The 22793-nt window shown below is 43.0% G+C and overlaps 1 protein-coding gene across 1 annotated transcript in view; it reads left to right on the top strand.

Moving 5' to 3' along the window:
• Positions 1 to 8097: 8097 nt before the first annotated feature.
• The window catches only part of MAPK6 (mitogen-activated protein kinase 6), a 30956-nt gene continuing 16260 nt past the window's right edge, over positions 8098 to 22793 (top strand). The window contains exon 1 of the mRNA XM_075100349.1: positions 8098 to 8306. The gene's annotated coding sequence lies outside the window, so the exon portion shown is untranslated. The remainder of the gene's footprint in view (positions 8307 to 22793) is intronic.

The following is a 22793-nucleotide window of genomic DNA, read 5'->3' as shown; positions in this document are numbered from 1 at the left end:
AGTGACAGATACTGCTCCAGTTGTCCTCCAGCATGCTCTCCGTGCTGGAGCTGGAAGTCATTTACTGGCATGTTTCCACCTACTTTGGACTCTGATCTAAGCTTATTATGGCAGAGTTTCCTCTTTGGATCTGTGCAGGGCTGGTTTTGCTGCTACTCTGATGAAAGAACAGCTGTTTAGCAGCTTAAACACTACCTCTTTGCTTCCAATATGCCCTTGTGACCTGCTCAGTAGATACAGGCTTAATAAGGCAGTATTGTAGGTACTTACGGTCCCACCTGTGTGGTGGAAAGGAAGTGAGTGCCTGTTTAAATGGGAAGCTGTCTGGGATACAGGAAATCTGCTCCGGAACAGGTAGTGCTGGAAGGCCCTGGCAGTATATAAGAGCCATATGTAACCTGGAGCATTATTAAGTTTGTTGCTTGTCCCACGGGACAAAATGAGGAAATGAGCTCCATTCATCTTTGTTATCAGTGAGATTTTGTCTGAGCAAGTAGAGTAGGAATCAAGATGTTGACTAACCCTCTGGTAAAAGCAAGGATTGAAATAGAAAAGTGTAATGTTGCACCAACACTGCCTGTAGTGAACTCAGTAGATGGGGACAAAAGGTTTTAAAAGTAGGATATTGAAAGCAAATCCATGACTAGCTGGTCCTGGAGAGGTTTAACTGAGGGATACCTAAACCGTTTATTCTTTCCCAGGGATAAGGAGAGTCATGAATAAACCAATGTGTGCTTTGATTGACAGTTAATGGCTGCATTCAGTTCTGTCCCTTATCTCACCATGAGAAATGGTTATCTAACAAAGCCCTATCCAGTCTGAGGGTATAAATGTATTAGTTTCCATTTGAACTTGATATGCTGATCTAAAGTATTCTGTAAGTATACAGGTGCACACCACCAGTGATAGCATCTGGTTCCAAAAGGAAAAAATACTGCATCATTCAGGCTGTTGTAATAATCACTAAGGGTAGCTACAGTTTCCCTGAGAACAGCTACTATTTTGTTTTACTGCAAGAACATTTGTATAAAGGATTTTATGTCACTTCAAGCTGCCTGATCCTCATGCACAATACAATCTCTGTTGATTTTTTTTCCCTTCCTTCTTTCCCTTTCCTCTTTCCCCTGTTCCCCCTCCCTGTAACAGTTGTTTGTTCTAAAGTTTGAGCTCCTGAAAGAGGTTTTGCTACCTTCACCACTGTTAGGCACTGTTAATTTACAGGGGCAAGACTAAGCCAACTACAGTGAGGATGTGGCAGGAATACTTCCAGGTTTGGGGTGGAGTATCTGTTGTGGATGTTATGCTTCTAGCCTCTGAATATACACATCCAAACCTCTTGGGTCAAGTCAGTAGGCAGCAGGGTGAATTGCTCTTTATGGATTTACCTCTCATGGTTGGCCACGAGTAGCAGGCACTAACTCCATCTCTTAACTTGTGGGACTGTATAAGGCTGGTCTATGCTGCCCTGTTACATCTTCATCCCAGCTGTGACCTTAAGTCTAAATGTTTTACCATCCCAGTTGCTGAAATGACTTTAGCTGGGCCAAAGGAGGGCTGTAAGGGAGATTGAGCAGGTAAAGCAGGTAGAGCAGACAGCTGGGTTTCTCAAGCAATATCTCAGCCTGCTTTAGCATCTTTGTTGAAAGTATGAGAGCTGCTGGTGCTGAAGGCAAAATAACAAAGAGTTCAGCCACAAGCTCTGGAAGGAGATGCCAGCCAAGAGAGTATCCCATAGATACCTCCACTGACAACTCCTTCATGCTGAGTTGGCAAAAGGCTGAGGACTTGCCAGGTGGCCAGCAACCAGCAGGCAGAGCAGTCCATGCAGGCAGCAGTGCTGAGGCCCAGGTGCCAAATATGCAGCATTATCACCCTCAGTGGTGGGTGCTCCAGGCTGCTCTCATAAGTAGAGGTGCTAATTGGACATCATCAAGACAGCCAAGGGCCATATGGATTTTCCTGTGGATTTCTTCTGCTGAGCCTTGCAGATAGATAATGGACACCTCTTAATGAGCATCCCAAACCTGAGTCTCATGTTCAGAAGCACAGGGCAGCTTAGGGCCCTTTGTTACCTTGTGCCCAGCAGAGCTTGGCCAGGACATGGGCACTTTGTACCTTGTGTCCCTCAGGAGCTGCCCAGGGCCCCTGGGAGCACAGGCTCCAAAGAGAAGCCAGGGCACAAGGGGGAGAGAGGAACCTGCCTGTGCTGGACTTGGCCAGCCCTGGGGAAAGCATGGGGCCCTCCAGGGAGCTGTGAACTCTGAGCTGTGTGAGCTTTTTCCCATAAATTGACCTAATCTCTCCTTGGCTGTCCTGGTTGTACTGTGACTAGTGTGTGCAGGTTGCAGGCAGAGGGCTGACTTCTGAGTAACAGTGGGTTTTTTGTTTGTTTGTTTTGGCTTTTTTATTTCTCCTGCTGCAGCACTGTCAAGTCTGGGCCAGCTAGCAGGGCTGTAACAGCCTTTCTGCAAGAGGCTGTGCAGTCTACTTGCACTGCAGGAAAAGTGGGTTTTGTTTTGGTTTGTTTTTTAATGAAAAGAAACATCTTTTCCTTTTTTTTTTTTCCTGTGCTCTTTGTGAGCACATTAACCTGGCTTATTTTTCTCTACCCAGCCCCTTCCACAAAACACACTTCTATACTTGTCTCTAACAACTTCTCTTGCCTGAGTGAAGCATCCTAATTACAAAATAGCTCCGGGCTGCTGGCACAGGCTTAGCAAAGCTGTGCAGCCCTCCTGAGATGGATACCTGTGCAGGGCAATGCCACCAGGCATAAAGCTCCTCTGGAGATGAGTCAGAAAGGGAGATCTGGTGCTCTGCTTGGTTTGTATCCCAAGAGTAAGGGGCCTGACCGAGGCTTCCTTTACTTCGCTTGCTAGCAAGAGTGAATAGTGTGGTGTGGGCTTGTCAGCATAGCCAGGCTGCATATTATGACAGGTAGAGGAGAGAGAATTGTGGGTGTGGAGAACTGTGGGTGTAGAGAAACTACTCAGTGGAGGGGTGAGGTTGGAAGGAGTGGACAGAGAAGAGCCAGAGGTATAGATGTCAGTTAGGATACTGGAGAGGTGGATCCTGCCCGTGTGCTGCTCTGGCATCATGCATGACCTTCTTCTGGGCAGACCCTTTCTGGGGGGTTGTTGGAGTGAGGAGTGGTCTCCCAGAGCATCTCACCCTCTGAAACCCTCAGAAAATTATCATAAGGTCCTAGAGCTCAGTGGAGTGACAGCTTCAGTGTCTCAAGTGTCACAGTTCCTGCCCAGCAGCAATGGGTACAAATTTGTGCCCTATTTCACTGCAGGCAAAACCAAACATGTAATGGCATTCAAGTGTGTGCCACCCATGTCACTCAGCCTCAGAGACCTCTAAAGTGGCAGTGGTGCTACTGGACTTGCTGGTGCTGCCCAACTGTGCTACCAACTACTGGGCATGGCCGTGTCCAGGGAGCTCTGTCAGGGACATGTGTTATATCACAGGTGATGGCAGGCAGAGCCCCTTACATCAGGCAGCTGTGGGGGATATGTGTGTCGGGGAAACTGAGCATCCCTGGATGAGGAACAGGTGGTCCTGGAACATTGTCTGCCCCGTCTCACTGTATAAAATGCCCAGCAGAGACAAGGAAGAAGTGGAAGTTGCTTTTTCCCACCTGCTTTTTTAAATGTAGGTGCCATGTAACTCAATGCTGAACCTCAAGGAGGTATGCTGAAAACTTGGGAGTCCGCAGCAAGGTCACTCATCGGTCACAAAACAGCAAAGCATAGTCTCTGCCACCACAGGGCTGAGAAGGAAGTTAATGTTTTGCGGTATAGTTAGCTGAGTGGACTAGCTCTGTCAGTGTTTCACTCGGTAGGAATTATTTATTGACAAGGACGGTTTCCAGAATGTCCCAGGGAAAATTCTTTGGGAAATGGTTGGGATTTCTTCCAAGTTAAGAGATGCTATTTGGTTCATGAGTGGAAAACTGACCTAGGGGTGCACACTCCTGTCAATCAGTTACACTTAGGAAAAGAAAGACTAAAAATCTCTGAGGCAGGGCCAAGCACTTAAAAGGCAGAAGTCTTCACATCAATTCCAGTGGTAAAATGCCAAGCCTTGTGATTTTCTGGACCAAGTGCAGAGAAATGAAAAATATGAATAGGCCAAATACTGAGACCCTCATTACAGAAAAGGGCCACTTGAGAGTACCTAAGATCTGGCCTCTCATCAGGGAGATACAATAATTGAGGAAGTTCTCGTTGCAGTCCTCAGCCGTAGCCTTGTACTCAACATCCTCAGCAGCCTTCTTTTTCCTCATCTGCCAGCTTTTTGTTTCCACTCTAATTAAAAAAAAATAAGAAGGAGACAAAACTACCTGCTCTATTTTTAATCCTATTTGTCTGTAGATAAACTGCATGTTAGATGATTCATAGATCTTTATCACTTCATAAGTTTAGGCTATAAAAAGCCTGCCCCTCTTTTCTGACTGATAAACAACTATGTAAGCCTTGCTGCAGTTACTTGAAATCTAAGTTAGACACAACACTTCTGAGAGCATTTGTTAGTTCCTCAAGCGGGCTATGTGGCCTTTGCAGAGCCAGAGGGGAGTTTGTCCACTTGTGTGGCCTTCAAGAAGCACGACTGCATGGTTTCATCTAGAAAGACCAAGTTATGGAGCCCATCTGGTTAAGGAAAAGATGGGCATGGGTACAGGCTGTGTTTGACCGTGCCAGGAGCTAGGCCCAGCAGTCTGCGTCTGGTGGTTGTACCTTTAAACCCTAGTGCTGCTAATTAAATTAAAATTTGCATGTGATGAGGGTTTGGGGGTTTTGGTGCCACCATGGCTCTTCACACCGACCCCTCTGTTCCTAGGACAAGGCAGTGGCCAGCCTTGCAGTGAACTCTTCTATGTCCATGAGTTGCTCTGTGACTGTGGTGGGGGCCTCATGCTTGGTTATAAAAGGAATGAATGAACGGTGTGATACCTCCAGAGTTAGGAGTTAGGTTACTTCTTTTGAAATGAGACTCACCAATGTAGCTAACTGCCACTGACCAATCTTTGAATTTTGTACTCAATCCTACTCTAATTGGCTCATCGTCTTCTCCAAGGTGAATGGAGGCTAGCCTCAAATCCATAGGAGAGAAATTTCAGCACAAAAGTCCACCCAAGGGCACTCAAGAAATTAGCAGTAGCCTCCTTGGGCAGGATTTCATTGTTAATATTGTATTTTAGAAACAAAAAGAATTGGGTGAATTTGCCACTTGCCCCACCCACCCCAACCCCCCTTTTTAACTAAGAGTATAGGCTGGAATGGCGTGGCATTTAGGCAGACGTTGGACAAAGCCTGAAAAAGCCTTGACCTCAAAGGTACTTGTCAACAGAGGCTGGAGCCTCTTCTAAACCAAGACCATGGATTTGGATTAAACTAGCAACTTCTGTCACTGGAAGAAGAGCAAACTGAGCCTGGGCTTTGGGCCTCCTCAAACTTTGTACATTGAACTGGTTGCCACCAAGCCCAGCTGGAAATTGATAGTTGCCCATAAAGACAGTATAAAAGCTATTGAGTGTGGTATATTACAGAAGCTATTGTATCTGTCCGCTGACCCAATCTCTACCTGAAAATGTTTATCTTCTATCACACATTCACCTTCAATTAACAGTTCAGTGGTTGCAAAGGCTTTTTAACCTTTGTTCGCAGTTTTTCTTCTTATTTAAAAGGATACATTAGCCTTCTCTCCTTGTTAATATGTATGACTATACTTTATGCAGTTGCTTTTTAAAATGCAGACTAAAAGAAAGGAGGGAATAGTAGTGAGACCTCTTTGGCTTGCTAAACTGCTGAAGATCAATGGGGAAACATGGCTGCTCTGCAAATTATTTTAGCAATTGTACATGAATTCTTTGAAATGTGGACAACTGCTTCCACAAGGAGGATTTTGATTCTGAAATAGTATGTGTGTATATAGTATGGAGGAGGGCGTACAAGGAGGATGGAAGTGAGTTTGACCTAGCTTAAATCATGTTTGGTACTAGTAGTACAGAGAGCAGCAAATATTTTGCATTCCAGTGGACCAGACCCAAGCCCTTCATGTAGAAAGGGAGGTTCACTACTTTAGGGACTATTCTGCTTCTTTCTGCATTTTTCCTCAACTCCTCTGTGACCAGGGACACAACTAGGCATCCAAGCTGATTGAAGACTGAGACCTCTGATTGCTGAGATACTAGCAGATGATAGTAATCAGATGATACTTGTTGGGGCTGGAGCTGTCACTAGAGGCTGACACAGCTCAGGGAATTGGAGGATGGCTTCTGCCTCTGCATGTGACTGGGAACATGTGAGTCCCAGGTGGGAGTGCTAACAGGGTAGGTGGCTGGGTATCTGTCCTACCCATGAGGAAGCAGCAGCAGTGGTGGAGCTGGAGGGAGGGCTCTGCCAGGGACTAGAGCCAGTATGGCAGATCTGTTCTTCCAGTGCTCCCAAAATCCAAGGAGGAGGAGCCCAACCTCTCCTGTGTTAGAGTAATTACTAGTACAGAGAAGAGTGTATCTTCCTGCAGACCCTTGTCATCTAATCTTGTGAGCAGCCTAGGTCAATACTCCCCATTCCCCCAGGGGTGCTCAGGGGTCTGATTTTGCTTTATGTACAAACCTTCATAGCAGGTTATGAAGACCAGTTTTAAATGGTCACTTTACTGGGACACTGACAATGGATATGGAGAAGATCTGATGAGTGGTATTTTCTGCAATGTAGTAACACCACAAATCCTCTTGTACAGGATGCAGCAAATAAAATTTCCATATCAGTCAGCTAAAAATAATATCAGTATTAACTTAGGCTATTTGCAAACTTGATATTGAAGGATTATGCCAATGAAATGAAGGGGAGGGGAATGTCTTTGCTTGGATAGGAAAAAATAGAAAATTTCTGATGAAGAATTTACCTTGGTGTGCTGAAAACTGATGTTACTGCATGAGTTTGGCATCTCTTAATGGCTGTATTTTGTGTACCTTCTATTTTCATGCTGAGCACTAAGCTGAATGCTTCTCTGTGGATTTGTTCTCTTACAAACTATTTGTTATTTAGCCTCATGGCCGTTCTGGAGTCTGTGTCTGTACTTCTGGTAAAATGGTTGCTTCTTATCTTTATAGTGTTACGTAGCCAACAAGGCGATGCTCAGCCAGGGGTGTCATAGTAACACTCTTTCTGCTAACAAGGAGGAGTTGTACAGAATTATAAAGAAAAACCCTAACCCCCCAAAAAGCTAGCATGTGAGAGATATGTTTATATTGAATTGTTGGATAATATTGTGCAACCCTATACACAACCAGGCATGGTCAGGCTGCCTCTCCTGCCAGGGATGCCACCCACATCTGTCTGGGTTATGCCTGCATCAGCTATTTCCTCCAGCCCTTCACCTTGTGCTGAGCCTGCTGTTGCTGGGTGTTGCTGCTCTACCTCCTGAAGCTCCCCCAGGCTCTCTGGGGCTAAGGTTCTGCTCCTCACAACACCTCCTCCTGCAGGCAGCCGCTCCTGCTCCTCCTCAGGTGCCACAGGTCTCCTGAGCCTGCCCGTGCCAGAGACCCCGATGGGCCAAGATAATGGAACAAGCCTGGAGGTAAGTGAGCCCTGATTAAAGAACTGTTTTTTATCAATGTGTCTGTAGATAAATGGGAAAACACAGCAGCGATTCAGCAATTCCTTGGGAGGAACCGCCAGGGGAGGCTCCAGCGGGCGGCTCTTTGCAGGAAGTGCAAGAAGCTTGCTGGAAATATTCTGAAATCCAAGAAACACCACCTATAGACCTAGAGCACTGGTTGCCGGATCACTTTGTTCATTAGGTAATGGCTGCTTCCAAGAGTATAAACAGAATTTAACCTGCAGTAGTAAAACCAGGATAATTTCTGGATTTCTTTGGGGACCAGTTTGCCCACTTTTATTCATGAGGGAATGAAAACAAACCTTCCCACTCTATAGCTCCTAATGCTCTTTCTGTATTGGCGGCCTATTTTTCCCCTTAAGGACAGGGAGGGACTGTTGAGTCACACACAATCTCGTGCCCTCCTCCTCTCATTTAAATATTAATGTGATGAATTATTACTAGAGTAACAGCTGTGCACTACTCATATCACAGCAACATAACCTTCCCCTCCTCATCGGAGCACAGCTATTCCTGACTTGCATTTTCTGGTCGACCTTTTCACTTCTTCTGGATGACTTTTTAAAAATTACTTTGTTAGTTCTGGTGTGGTATCATTAGGATAATTGTTTGTTCTGTTCTTTCTGCTTAAATATTTATGATACTGAGGAAGTCAAAAGATAGCTTCAGTAATGGTAAGTTAAATGTCTGTGTGTATTCTCCTGGGAGATCTGTTTGTTTAGAGAGGAAGAAGTATAAAGGATTAAGATCAATCTTTCTAACTAACACTTACAAACATATCTCTGTCTTTGAGAATTACCAAAATAATAATATATTGTGTTTTATATTAAAAAAATTGTATATTAGTCAGCTAGTGTCTCTAGATAATTCAGAGGAATACCTAACATTGTACCTAGAAGTACTAATGCATTGCATTCTCTGTAGATAAAATATTGTAAGAGAGACTGCTAATAAAATCATGAGACAACTCTGTGTATACTGCTGAAAATAAATATTTGGCATCAAACAAAGATAGGGAAGGAATATGAAGGAAAGAGAAAACACCATGAGTTAGCTCAGTACAATTTGAAATACCAAGGTAAAGCATTCCCAGGCAGATTTGGAAATGTTAGTAGATGTTAAGTTTTGTGGGTAAAGGTCCTCCTCTGCTGAGCACCTTTTGCAAGGTTCTTGTGTTTGTGTGTGTGTGTGGTTTACAAACCCACAGGTTGTTTCTCCTTGAAAATGTCACTCATTGGAGCACTTTAATGCTGCAGAAGGCGCAGCTGGGTTTGCTGGTTTCTGGACCACTGTTGTGAAGAACTTAATGCCATCAGGAGTGTGTAGAAATTAGGTTTACTGGATTTGCTCAACTGCTCACATTTAGCCTTGGATGAAACTTTTAACTCACTGCTCTTGTCACTTAGAGGGAAAAAAAAAACCTGAAATGCTTTTACAAAGATCTTAAAATTAAGTGTCCGTATTATGCTTTGAAATTTTTCATTTTGAAATTTTGTTTTAGTAAATCAGTTTTCTTAAAGTCAATCAAAATGCTTTCCATTTGAATAAAATATTCTTTTATTGCTTGTTGGGGTTTTAAAAATAGCTAATAAATATAATGGGGAACCTAAAAAATTAATCCCAATTTTAAAAATGATGCACTACTTTTCCCACTCCTAAAGAAATCAGTAGGAACTTTTTTCCCCAATCAGCCTTTCCAGTGATGAGAAAAAGGGCCACAGGAGGCTCCTACGGCCTGAGAACTCTTCCCATTCGAAATCAGTGTCTAACCCCATGCCCGGTTTAGGGGTTGGAGAGAAGAAAGAGTAAAAAGAGAGTACTGAAAAATGTGTTTCTAAGTCATTGACTGCTCTGATGTAATGCTGAAAGTAGCGATGTTACTTCCTGAATAATTTTTTCCACTTCATTTTTTTCTGAACAAGTACTTGGTGGAAACAAAGAGCCTGATCCTGACTGTTTGTAATTCCCGCTGTAGTCAATAAAAGTAAACTCATGGATTGAGACATGCTCAGTACCATCTATATACATATATAGATATATGTTGAGATTTTTTTCTCCTCTGTGTTCTGTTCCTCCTAAAGTTTCTGGGAGTTGAAAATTATCTTTTTTTTTTTTTCTCAATTTACCATTCACATCAGGGATTTTTTAATTCTTATGCAGGTTACTGTATTGCAAGTTATTTGGCAAAAATGCTGCTTTTATAAAAAGCTGTGATAAACTTGAAGCATATTCCCCAGATAAAACCTCATTTCAAACAGTCCCTTCAGATGATTATCTGCAGTGATTGTGAATGAACCTTGTAGCAATCTCATAACAACTGTCCTCATGGACGGAAGAGAAACCTGCTGTCAGAACTACAAATAATTTATGTAACCCAATTTAAAGCTCTAACAAAGTGTTCCCTTGTTAAGAGGATTGTTATACTTAATGTGTGAGATGAAAATACTTCTTAAAGGTCAGGAATGCACAGAAGATAGATTAGATCTCTCAAAAAGACAAAAAATAGGTTTTTACCAGAAATTTTTCCTCCATCAGACATTTAACTTGGCATTCTTGGAAGCTTATATAAGCACAGCTGTATTCCTGCAAATGCTGTGTTTGCTCTGCAGAGGGAGAGGAGCCTCAGAGCTTCTCTTCTGCACATGGAAAAATATAACTGAAGACAGACTGGGGACTCAGGCTATTTTTTGCGACCACTGGCAGCATAAATGAAAGTTTGTGTTAAAGAACACAAGGGCAGATTCGGAGATCTATTTCCTAGATTCTGCCTGCCGCAGCTGCCAGCATTATGCTGAAGTACCCCAGGTGGTTTGTGTACCTGCTGCAGCTCAGACTGCCACCCCACAGCAGTGGGTGCCCAGGGCTCAGCCCAGCCAAGGTCCCACAGGTGGCGGCAGTGTGGGAGCGGGCGGGCTTGCTGATGTGCAGCAGCATTAACCTGTGCGAGCAGGAGTGGTGGGACTGAGCTGTCCCTTTCTGAGGTCTTCTGCTCGTGACTGTAGCTTGGTAAAGGTCCTGGGAACAGACCTGTCTGTTGCTGTATGACGGAGGGGTGGGACAGACTCTGGTGAGGCTGGAGACGGGGGCTCCAAGAAGTACTTCTAATCCAGGCAAGCCATCAGGGCACTGAGTTGTGCACTTCTGCTGTTGTGACCTGGTTGCTTATGCTCAGTCAGGAGTTAATGCTATCTTCATAAAACTGGCCAACAGAGCCACAAAACCTGAATTTGACGTATTGGAAAACAGCTTTATGAGACCCAGCTTTTCATACTAGGATCTGGGGAATGAGGCAGGTCTTGAAATGCTTTTCACATAGGATACAGTGGAAATAGAAAGAAATTACAGCCTCTGTAACCATAAGAAAGTCAGGCTGATGTTGCTATTGTCCCCATCCCCTGCAAACAATCACATGTGGTTTCTGTCCATCCCTCTAACCAGCCAAAAACTGAGATTATGGACAGGCTGATGATGAAGATTACTTAAACACGGAGCTCCTCATCTCCTTCACTGTTGCATTACCCTAATTCCTGGGGTCCCTTCCTGTAACCCCGGGTCTCCTGCCCGCCCCTTGCATGCCCTGACACCAGCTGCCCTGCAGCCCTGCTAATGGCAGCTGCAGTGAGGGCATGCAGGGCCTGTGCCCAGGATGTAGAAGAAGCAGCAGGGTTTGGGTGGTAGGAGAGGCTGTGTGACTATGTATCAGAGCAAAATAATAGGAAGAAGGTTTGTCCTGGAGAGTGTGATATTTTCTTACAGTAAATGTCCTCTTGTTTTCCACTGCTGAGAGCTTTTTCCCAAAAGACCTTTGCAAAGGGGAAGAGAAGCATGAATAGGGCTCTCTGCATCCCAGCAGTGAGTACCCAGCGCCCCTGTGGGGCTTCCCTATGCCCCCCCAGCAACCTCTCACTGACCCACAGGGAGCACCGACAGGGCCATATCTTTCTCAGAAACTCTCTGGTCCACTTTTTTTTTTCCTAAAGCATTCCTGTGTAGGAAGACCCTTTTACCACCACCTTCCCTGACAGCTAGCAGCTTTCCAGCCCTGGGGCGGAGAAGGTGTGAGTGTGCTTGTTCCTTTGTACAGGTAGAGGAGTGGTCATGGAGAGGGGCTGTACGTGCAGGGAGCAGTGGCATAGCAAAGCAGCTGCTTTGTGGCTTGGGCAAAGCTGGGAAGCCCTTGTGTTGGGATGGCTTTGGTCTCTCAGTGCTTGCCTCATTTTCAATAGACCATGATTTTACTGACAGCTAATTCTTTGGATGGAAACATTTTTATGCCACGTATATTTCCAAATCTGAACTTTGCTGGAACATTTAGCTCAAATATTTTGCCATTTTACAAGAACCAGGATGGAGAAGAGCATTAATTTTGTCCTACTTAAAAACAGGGGCGGGAAAAAAAGTCTTTAAAAGGCTCTTGCCTGTTCCAGAAGAGGAGGGCACTCTTGAAATCCAGAATCAAAGATCTTTGTGGAGAATCTCTTGATGTCTATCAACTGGAGACCTCAGATTTTGCAGACTGGATAGATGTGGCAGCAGATAAATTCCCATGCTGTCTGTCGGTCCTGGGTGTGCTCCAGCCCAGTCAGCTTCTGAACAGAAATTTTCCTGTGACTGCATCCACAGGCTGCTGCAGGCTGTGTTGAATTTGGGCACCTTAATTGAATATAAGTGGACCATTCCTCCCATGCACTGCTTTTAGTCGTTCCTGTTGGCTCCAGTTAAGAAGCTGGAGGTAGCTACCTGACTCATGTGCGGAAGAAAAATGGACCTATGAATAGGTAGGAAATTTTTAAGGAGTAGGTTGGAAGAAAAAGCTTGTAAAATTAGATTTAAATTGGAAAGGAGAAAAGAAAATAGAAACTGGGAAATGGGAGGAGACTTGGAGAAACTAGGTGAGCAGCTGAGAGGGAGTGGAGAGGCTGGTGTGGAGGGTGTGCAAACACAGCTACTTGTGGGCTTCTGGTGGTGGGGAAAATCAGAACTATCTGGACAAAGCCCAGAATATCTTCCAAAAACTGAGAATTCAGAGCTTTGGGGATCTACACTTGGTGCAAGAAGTACCAATCACTTTGAAAAGTGCGTTGAAGAGTTGAACAATGGAATAAAATACCAATCCCTTGCAAAATTCAGTTCTAGCAACGTTAAATTTTGCATCTGCTGTTAAGGGCTACTGTGACCTTGGTCTTTGTGACTCAGTTCTGGAAAATGGAAATTATAATAGCCTGACATTCTTGCAGATTGTAGAAATTAATTTAATGGGTATTTGCAGGGCCCTTAAACCCCGGTGGTTCTGTCCTCAGATCAGGGCAATATGTGATGAATAAGACATAGGGCAGTACACTGATTTTATTTTTTCTTGATATCCAATTACTGGTAATCAGGTGAGCACTCTCTGTCTTGTGCAATGAATGAAGCAGAGGACTGAGCACTTGTGAGGAGAAAAAGGAGTATCTGCTCATGCAGTAAAGCTGTATCAGAGCAGATAGGGCTTGTTCTGATTGCTGTGATTGTCATGTCACATAGGGTTCTCTTCAAAGGTCACAAAAGTTTACTAGCTGACATTAAAGCCCATATTCCTGTGTTCTCCTGCTAGATGAAACATTAGAGCAATGAGGAAAAGAAATCTTCTTGTTCCTCTCTGTGAAAAGGTTCAAGAGTTTCCACTACTACCCAGCTGTTTCACTTCATTTCAGCAGTTACCACATGTTCTTGGTTGAAGTTTTCCTACTTGCCAACAGTCTTGAACGATTTACCATCACCTAGCAATGATTACATTTGTATTGTTTACTAACAAGTATCATTGGACCTAGGATGATAAACATGGGGTACAGGGTAGTACTTTGATCACAAATTGTACATGTAGTACTTGAATCATTTTTACTACAAGCAAATGAATTGCCTTAATTATTTAAACAGGGATATTATCACAAAGCATAATAATCTTGCTTTACTCTCTACTTCTAGGAAGTATTTAGTTAGTCCATGCAGCTGTGGAAATACCAGCTTGGGTAGTCTGTCAGGGAAAAATAAACAGCTGACATCTCGAAATCTTTGCTGGGTTGAAGGGAAAAGCACCAACTTGGTTTTGATGACTATTGTGCTCTCTTGTGAAGTCTTTGCAAAGTGTCTCTGACAGATAGGCTTGTGAGTATTAAGTCCTCCCTGGAATTGCCCTTGGAACAGGGTGGTTTGGGCAGCAGTAATAAGACTCCTAGTCCAGCCTTGGCAAGATGGTTCAACTCTGATAGCAAGAGCTCAAACTTCTGTCCATCCTTGATTTCTGGGATATACCTTTTCCAAGACAGTTTGTAGCTAAAAAGCCTGTTTGTCCTGGAAAAGTTAATATCAAGGACAAGCTGAGATGTTTGTGAGCTGCAGTCTTGCCCCTCTGGGCCGCCATTTCAAGACACAAATCACCAGGAAGGGTCTGCCCACTGTTTCCTGGTGGCTGAAGCCTGATTATTCATTGCTTTGGGTGGCCAAGTAAGATCTCCCACTGCGCAGCCTGACCTTGTCCCAAATAGTCTCCGACTACTGAAGACGAGTGGATGGATTTGTGCACCTAACTTCGGTGACAATGGATGCAAGGCAACAGAGGAAGGTCTTTCAGGTAGCTCGTGGTGCTGTGAGCCACTGGGGACATCAGATTCTAATAGGAACCACATGGCAGCTCTTGCTGTCATCCAGGGCAATGCTGGAATAGGTCGCAGAGCCCATGTAAACACTATGATCATGTTGGAGTCTGTTGAATTGCAGCAATTATGAGATCTAAGTATTGTAATAAGAGTTGGTCCAAAGGTTGAAACTCCTCTTCTTTGAATCACCTTGATTGCTTTTGTTTTGGGAGTGTCCAGATTAAACAGTAAGAAGAAATTTGAGATAATGGTTAGCAACTTCTCTTGTTTACCAAAATAGGTTTATCAGCAAACTATTTTATTTTAACTGAGGCTTAAATGGTTCTCCAGTGTTTCATAAAACACAAAGAATGAGGGAGGAATACTTCTCTTCTCATAAAATATAGCTTTAGAGGTATGTGGTATCTTTTAAGTTTTGGTTTAACAGCTTTTGACCAAATGCAATTGAAAACTGTTTAGAGATATGCTAGAGATAAGAGAATGCTGATGCACTAAGAAGCAGGTTTCTCTACCTCTTTAATCTTCCTTAAGTCCAGCTCACTTGCAAAGTATATCTTACTATTCAGATCATGAAAGAACCTCTAGACATAACTGCACAGTGAAATGTTCACCTGTATGAGATAACTTTCTGGTTTTAGGACTGCTTCTCAGTGGTTTCTCAGCACCAAGATATCCTATGGTGGAGGTATTTCTGAGAAGCAGCCTGCATGAGCCCTGTACAAAACCAGCGTGTCTCTGTGCAGGAGGCTATCCAGTGGTGCAGTGAATAGGCATGTGAGACACATTTCCTCATAGGTCAAGAAGCAAAAAAGATATACAGGATTTCTTTCCAAGTGCAGAAAAGAATGAAGTCTGGGTTTACAGTCTGGGGGGGTGGAGGGAGTTATGCTTGTGGTCATTAAGGACAGTTGGATTTTCTCTTGTACCCTTCTCTCCTGCAAGCACACAGGGTGTGAACAGCCACTAACAAGTGGATTTGCTTTTACGTCCTGGAATGCATACATGGACAGATGTATTCCATTTCTGTTTGCATAGCCTTTAACTGATAAAGTTTGGGATGGCCCAGTTTCAGCACTGTCACACCTCTAATAGAGGTAATAAATCTTATGTTTCCAAAATAACAAAAATTCAGTCAGATTTCATGTCTTCAATAAAAAAAAAAATTGTTCTTTAGATTTACAGAAATTTAGATCATGGGTAAAATCAGTTACTCAGTACAAAAGCTCAGAAAAATTGTTATGTATTATTTACTCCTTTCATAGGTAGGAGCACTTCTAGGCTGTTCTGTCTGTCATGGGAATGGATAACATACAAATGAGGGGCAGAAACCATCTACTCCTGAAAGCAGCAATGCCCCTGAAGTATGGTTGCGAGAGGGATCAAATATGCGATTCTCTGTTAAAGTAAAATCTCAGCAGAAGCCTCAGGCTAGCCTCCCCAGTGCTGGGTCTGCAGGAGAAATCACTGTGGATGGTTATGATGATGCTGCTGTGCAGAGGAGTGGTGTGCTTACACACTCTTGCACTTCTAGTGCCCAGTGCAGAAAGGAGATGGGTACGATGCTTAACTGCATGTCCCCCGTAATGCTTAAAAGCAACGCAGGAACTCAAATGAATCGTGGTCTGGACCAAATGATTCAAAAAGCACATCTGCTGGTGAGGTGCACTATTTCTCACTAATACTTGTAGTCTTCTATAACTAGAGGAACTCATCAGTCACCAGCAGTGTGAAAGCGCGGTGAGGTGCTTGCTGCTGTTATAAAGAGGAGCAACTTAGTATTGGGGGAGAAGGCTGGCGTCACAGCATTGAAGCTAAATCTGTTAAGAGTTTTGCCATGGACTTAACAGAGCTGAGAGTTTATCCCTATTCCAAAGGAAGCATTTATTATGGGATAAATTACTGGGTTTTATCTTCATGGAAGCTGATAGAAAAAAAATGTATTCTGTATTACTATTGCAAAGAGGAACAGATAGTTCTTGGGATCAGTTGAATAGATACAGATTAACCTCTAAGCAACTATTATTGGAGTCCATTTAAGTAGTTTGAGTTGGAAGAGCCTTTGCTGAAGCTAATGGGAAATGCCAGGGTAAGAAGATGATCCCAGTGTTTGGCACCAGTCAGAGTCTGGAGAACCTCCAATGCCTGTGTTGGCATTTATAGCATGTTAGGAGGGGAAAGCTCCTCCTAGAGAGTAAAAGACAAAGCAGCACATTAGACAATTCTGGTCAGTTTTTCCTCTTCAAAGGAAAATTAAATTTTCCTGGTTTTCATTGTAGTGTAGTTGCAAACAAATAGACTTTTTACTTGAGCTGTAATAAGATAGAGATCTTGTGTTTCATAAGCCTGATACTCTCTGCAGTAAATGATGCTTCTGTGCGTTATTATTTTTCTTCCCTGTGTAGTAGTCAGTGATGCAAGTCTCTCTTCCTGAGCACTTCAGATAGTTGCCCTCTGTGAAGTGGCCTGAGATCTTGCATCATTTCCTGTCATCTGTCCAAAGCTATTTATAAAATGTCTGCTGATTCTGGCACATAGGCAAAACCCAGTTTTCATGAGAAAACAAATAGTTCAGAAATGTATTTCCTCCCAGCAAGTGTCTCAAAACTAATGAGAAAACCTGAAATGTCCTAGAAAAATCTTAATGAAAGCTAAGATATAATGGGATTGGGCAATATAGGGGTTTTAATAGTCCCATGTATTTGTAGTGGAAAGCTTTAGAAATAGATGGTGCAACATGCACTGAGAAAAAGTTGCAGGTTATTAAAGGGGAGTGGTTCCAAAATTTATTCATTAGCAAAATAAAAACTTTGGGGTTTGATGTCTGATGATATAACAAATGTGATTCAAGGTAGCTTTTGCAATGCTGAATATTTTCCATTTAATTTGATGGTAGATGTTTTACAAAAAGTTTCTACTTGTCAATATTTCTTAGGTTTTCCATCTCTAGCTTCAGGAGGCTGACTGGGGTAGGAGTCTGGCAGGGACAGTAGGAGGCACTAAGCAAAGCATTGTGCTTCCCACTCAATCTGCTGTTTATAAGTGCTATTTTGGGAATCTTGAAAAAGTGTGTTGGCCACAGACAAAATGCACCCTGAGCAACAGCACTCACATCAGCTTCCCACTGGCCTGCCTTGACCCTGCTGGCACCATGCTTCTTGTCTCTTTATCTTTAGCCATCCAATATGCTGCTTGCTTGTGGAACAGCTGCATCCATGAGCTTTGCCCATGCTGGAGATCTCTGTGTAGGGCAAAGCGAATGGAGGATGGCCTTCGCCTAAGCAGTCACAAAGACACAATTTCTGAATGTGTCTCACAATCCAGCTTGTTTCATCCTGCTTTAACAAACTGCCATAAAAAGTACCACAGTGCCTTAGGTGGCCTAGGTGGGATTGGAGTCCATGTCCCACTCATGAGAGCCTCTACAGGGTACAAATCTAAGGAGAAGTAGAGGTCTGAGACTATTCCACTATGACCAGTTAGTACTGCTTTCCCAACCCCCAAGTTTCTCATGGCAGCAACAGATCATCTTCTTGATGGCTGACAAAGATTCACTTCTGGCCATGCCATTCATAAGTAGTTTATTGCTAAATAATATTTGAAAGTGTTTGAAATGCCTCAACTCACTGCACTGCCCTTCTCCCCCTGTAAGCTTGTAGATAACATTTGTTGCTATTAGATATGTAAAAGTTGTGTAGCCTCAGGCTGCTAGAACAGTGTATTAGCTGATGCCCATGCATTTGTATTGAGCTTTGCCCCCTGTAAATATATTTCAAGAGGATTCTGGTGTTGGTGAAAATGTTAGCAAATGTGAGTCCCTTTTTTTTTTTCCCTGTAAATGACAAGCACTGCAGCACCAGCTGTATTTACAATTGCACAGCAGAGGCTTTATGCAGTAGCAAGCAAAGTGCTGCATGTAGGAAGGTTTACTGTTCTATAGGAATGAATAAGAACAGTTCTACATAGCAATATGAATAGTTCTGCAATTAAATGCAATACTTCTACAAAAATGTATAATTGTTCTACATAAATCCATCATCAGGCCTCTATAACTTCTGCTCAAGAGCTGATGTATTTTCCAGTAGGGATCCAAAACCAAATGCGTTCTTTGCTGAGAGCACCCTGCCCTGCTTCCAGGGCATCTATCCACATTGGAGTACTCAAAGTATTACAGATACTTAAATAACACCTGTACTGTAACGTGCTGCCTTAAAACTCTAGCAGCTCTGCAGCCAATGCAATAACTAGCACAGAGATGCCTTAGATAATTGCTCTGGTGCCACTTCAGTGGGCAGACATGTTTTCCTAAATGCTTCAGTTGAGGGTTTGGAGGTGGGGATGGGAGCGGTGCCTTCCTGCAGGTCTGAACAAGGGAGCACTGTCGCACACAGAATTCTCTTGTACTCTCCCTGAAGTACTGGGAAAACCATTTGGTGCTACTTGTTTCCACTTGATCCTATGCTCTGCCCTGTCAAAAAAAACCCTGTTCCTCTTTCTGTAGCATATTTTTCAGCTGTAGATTCATTCACTGACTGGATCTACAGCCTGGCTCCAGCACACCTCCCATGACCCATGCTGGGAAGTTAGAAGCAACTCAAGAGCACCTGAGTGTGAAAATGTTGGTACTAGCCATCCTTTAAAAGGTGATTCAGCCCAACACATACTGCCTTTATAGCCTACCTTGGTAAATTTTATTACATGTTTGCTATTCTGTGCATGAAATACTGATAGCTATCTCTCTGCAAGGTTAACTAATGAATTAATGAAAGGCTGAGAAACCTGGGAGAGCTCCAGCCCTACAAGTGAATTTCACACAGAGGGCTGATGCTTCCAGTGATGACCCAGCTACAAGGCAAATTTTCTAAGCTTTCCTCTTCTCCCACTATCGCCGTGGCTTTGCCAGCTCCTGCTTTAGGCAGCTGCTCTGTCCCTGTGCTAAGTGCTAGTTAAGGCATAGAAAAAGCAGGCAATGGAGTTGCCTGACTTAATAAAAATGTGTGATATTAAGCAGGGAGCCTGCCTGCAGCTAGCTGTACCAAAGTGTCCTAGATTGCTGATGGTCTACCAAGGTGGAATAATGACTTGTTCTGCTTTAAGTGCAGATTCACAGAATTTCCAAAGTATGTTACAGAACCCATTTATTTCTAACCTCAAAGTTGAACATTTTCTGTGACTTTCTTTTTCCGCCTTCATTTGCCCTTTGTACTTTGCTGCCTTTGATTTGAATTGGTCTCTGTTAATAGTCTATCTTTTCCAGTCTTTCTATTGTTTCACACAGGGATGAAGACCTTAGGGTTTGCCTTTTTGCTTTCTCCTAAGTACCCTAATATTCTCATAGCTTCTTTCCTGATCAGGTGTAGATGGTACAAAGCTTACTCTAGCAAACTCAGTTCCACCAAGCAAATGCACATGAGGTGACAGTATGCTGCCTGTGCCCAGCTAGCTTTGGCTACTGCCAAGTGGACTTTAACTAAAAAAGGATTTTGACACAAAAGTTTGTTAAAAGTTTTTAAGATGGCAACTTCTGTGTGGTTACTTGCTAATAATGCTGGCATGAAGTATACTTCAGGATTTACTGGGAAAACTTTAAAGTCTGCAAACTCGGCAAGCATTCTTTAGGAAAATGTATTTGTGTTAAAAAAACCCACTTTGTCACACATGGAAAGGTGTAGTCTGACCTTTTCCAGGAACCAGAGGTGGCCAAGAAGTGAAGCTACCTGAGCTGTTGGGTTGAGTGAAACTCAGATTTATCTCGACTATTTGTGCTGAACGTGAGCACGATGAAACTGTAAGCTGGGAGAGCAAGGGATTTGTAAGGGTTTTGCTTAACACCTGCAGAGAACTAGGCTAATTGGAGAAGGCAGCAGTTAAAGGAGACCCAAAGAAACTACTAAAAACTCTTGGGAGTTGTGCCAGGAAAACCAGATCATACTTGAGGACCCAGATCACCCTGCAGAACATACGTAAGCAGAAAGAGGCCAAGGAGGAATCAGAAAATGGGTGCTTCTTGAACGTCTCTCCTTTCCCTTCTAATAAGTGGGATTTTCCCCTCTAAACTCATCCCTATCCTCGTGCAAAATGAATCCTAGACTTTGGTAAGAAGCATGGTCAGTCCTTAGAAATGTATCCTAGGATACCTTTCCCTTCCTCTTGGAAGTTGCGGCAGGAGTGGTCTGGCGGACACCTCAGGTACTGTCTGCTGTCAGTCTTCCCCTGTGTGTCTTAGCAGATTCGGCTGCCCAGGGGACTGACCTCACAGGACAGACTAAGAACCAGGTATCAGGTATTAGATACCTTAATCTTCACTGGGGATGAAGGCTGCTTGGTATGAGGTACATACTTAAATTCAGCCTCTTCTGAAAATACCTGGAATCAATAGAGAGAGCTGCATAATGCCAGAAAACAAAGATTTCCCACAGAAAAGCACAGCAAAGCAGTGAACTGAGACAAAACCTGGAGCTGCCAAGTCACCTTGGGCAAACTTTTCAAACCATCTCCAAATCTTTCTTCCTTTGCCAATCATAATGGGTGTGGACACTTAAAAATACTCATTCCCTTTATGCCAAAAGTAAGATTCACACACAGGACTGAAACATTACATTGGTATTTACTGTTTGATCTTTTTGGATATTAAAAAAAATGAATCATTACTTCAGTTCTAATTATTTCTTAATCACTGGGCTTTATGACACTTGAAGTCCAGTTCTTTTCTTACTCTGCATTTTACTGACAGTTAATATCTGCAAATGTTTTAGAATAAGTTGGTATCATATAGCATATCACCCACATGCTATGTAATTGCATTTCTATGGGGAATGGGAAAAAAGTTCTACACAGTAATTTATAGTCTAATCAACAGGATATTAAAAATCTGAGAACAGATTAGCAATTTGTTGGATTAGATAGCTATAAATTGCCATGTGACGCACAATTAAATACTGAGCAACTCTCACACGCATTGTAATTCTACAAATAGTGAGGCTGAAGGAAAGTAACATTCCTGCACCATGCTCTTCCTTGTATGATTTTCTTCTAGACTGAAGGTTCTCATTCACTAGACCCTATCACAGACTATGCTCTTAGAATAGCAAAAAAGAATTTGGAGAAAAAAGAAAGGGGGGGGGGGAAGTAAGTAGCTCTTGATTTATTAATTAGGAACCCAGAAGAATGGTGGTACATCTGGACTGTGTGAGATTTATAAGTGAGCGTGTGCTACCCAGGTGAGGAAGCTTGGCCCTTACTGCAAGCCTCCTCCATGTTCCCTAAACTACTTTTCAAACAGTCTGGGCTGCTGCAGAACAAACTCCGTGGATGTGCAACTTCTCCACCTGACTGAAATGGCAATGTGGGTATTGGCAAATAGTCCCAATGGACACAGTGGGATGATGGGCTCTCCAGGTGCTTGTTGCAAGGCTGTAATATAAAAATTTTCTTATTGCAGCTTGTTTTTTTGTCTCTCATAATGAAAATACTTTGTATGGGTGGAATGATTCTTTAATTAACTAAATAGCTCTGGATTTATTCATGCAATCACTGCTGCTCCTGCCTTTTTTTGAGTCCCAAATCTCTTCCTTTAATGCAAGTAAATACGCCTCTGTGGCTTGGCTCTGGTTGCTGTCCTAACATCACCTCTTCCAAATATGCTCTCCTGCAAGGTTTTTTTATAGACCATATTTAAATACAGGCCTTCTGGAGCAGCCAGTGCTGTAATCTTCCAATTCTGTTTTGCTGGGTGGGCAGAAGAATTGCAACTTCGTTTCTGACTTTTCTCCACTGTTGGCAGCATGGTTAGCTGCCTATAAATTAGCAAATATTGTAATATAAAGTGTCAGTTTGGTTACTGACTTTAGAGAAGCTGGGTAGGGAGCTCCTTAGATGTTGAAGTATGACTTGTTTATTAAAACAATAAAGTTATGTGATTTAAAAGTGCAAAGGTCAATTGGATGCTCCTGTCCAGATGGCAGCAGAGCCTTAGAGCCCTATGCAATGTAACTTCTATCCTAGTAGTAACTACAAATAACCTCTGTTTAACCAGTAGAAATTAGTATTAATTGTTTTAACTTCTTCTGAGTCATCTTGTACTGAAAAGGCAGACGAGGGGTCTAGGGAAACCACACCCTGTCTTGCGAGTTGTACTGAAACTTTGTTAGTGGAAGCATAAGGCTCTTCTGGTGCCTACAGGACTGGTGTTTTCATGCCTCTTTCTCTCTGCTAAGACTGCTGTACAAAAGTCTCATGGGGAAAAATTTAACATTTTAATTATTTTGCTTTATTTTGTTGTATTAGTTAAGGGAAAGTAGATTTTTACTGTCTCTGCCTATGTCTGCTAGGGGAGATGCAATAACAAGAGAGAAATCCTTTCTGGTGTCTACAGGGGTGATAGCAATGGTGAGTAGTTTGTAGATGTTTGCGGGGAGAACATTCAGATCCCCCGAGGCACTAAGACTGCGGAACATCTGAGCCAAAATGTCCCCTTTGGAGAAAGAAAGCCTGCCTCTGTCATTCTCGCCTTCTGCCTTCCAACCGTGT

The sequence above is a fragment of the Phalacrocorax aristotelis genome, chromosome 7 (genome assembly GCF_949628215.1).
Source record: "Phalacrocorax aristotelis chromosome 7, bGulAri2.1, whole genome shotgun sequence".
NCBI classification, from domain to species: domain Eukaryota; kingdom Metazoa; phylum Chordata; class Aves; order Suliformes; family Phalacrocoracidae; genus Phalacrocorax; species Phalacrocorax aristotelis.
This window is presented reverse-complemented; position numbering and strand designations above follow the sequence as displayed.